Below are 1,116 nucleotides of genomic sequence, written 5' to 3'. Positions count from 1 at the left end.
AGACAACTGAAGCAGACTGGAGATGCAGGGACGAGGGAGAAAGAGAGAAAGGGGTGGGCGAGGAAGACAGAAAGGGGGAGGCGGCGGGTAGCTAGAGAGAGTGAGAGAAAAGGGCAGACGCCACAACAACAGGCGTGGGAAACTTCGGGGGTCACGCGAGACTATGAAAACTCTCACAATAAACGAGCATGGAGGGAGTATCTTCATATCGCGAGAGCAGAGTTGTTGCTTATTTTATGGTGCTGAAATAGTATTCCCACGTGTTTACCGGGTAATAAATCATAGCACCGATCGGAACGTAGTTTGGCACAGAATTCTGCACAATGTTGCGAGGACGTTTTTTTCCCAGGCTCACACAATATTATCTCGAATGTATTGTGTTTCTGTGTCTATTGGAACGTCTGACAAATTAATCTCAACACAGCTGAAATATTTTCGTCAAAAAATGTCTGTGTGAGGGCTATTTCTGTTCCTTGGTATATGCCTACTGCTCGTCCTACAATAAGTAGATACAGTGATATAAATCACCTATGACAGTATGTGGACCACAATCAATAGAACATCTGTAAATATGAGTCCTGTAGGCTACTGACTATATATTACAGAACAATGTCGACACAATCTTAAATATAGACAATGTACCCATACAGACAAGCTATAACAGTTGCAGTTCCTTACAGTGGTGTGAAAACATATGTGAATGAACCTGGCAAGATTAGAACAATAAGCATCCCTGCAGGTTCCATGACAAGTGTGTGAGAGAGAGTGTGTTTGTGTCTGTGTGTGTCTGTGTGTGTGCGCGTGTATTTTATAGAGGTGGTTTAGAAGTAAGAATATATTTGTACATTCATTTCAATACTGTAATGTTGTAATTATTCATGATTTTTATTCAAATCAAATGTTTTGTTGAAATATGATATTTCTCCATATAGTGTAGCAGATGCTATCTATCCCAGTGCATACCATATAAATCCACACGTTTCATATCCTTCAGCAGCATAGCTCATTTTTATTGGCCCTTCACAGGTCAGACAGAGAGAGAAAGAGAGGGAGAGAGAGAGAGAGAGAGAGAGAGAGAGAGAGAGAAAGAAAGAGAGAGAGAGAGAGAGAGAGAAG

This window comes from Argentina silus (genome assembly GCF_951799395.1).
Source record: "Argentina silus genome assembly, chromosome: 1".
Taxonomy (NCBI): Eukaryota; Metazoa; Chordata; class Actinopteri; order Argentiniformes; family Argentinidae; genus Argentina; species Argentina silus.
The sequence above is the reverse complement of the archived record's forward strand: the minus strand, read 5'-3'. Positions refer to the sequence as shown.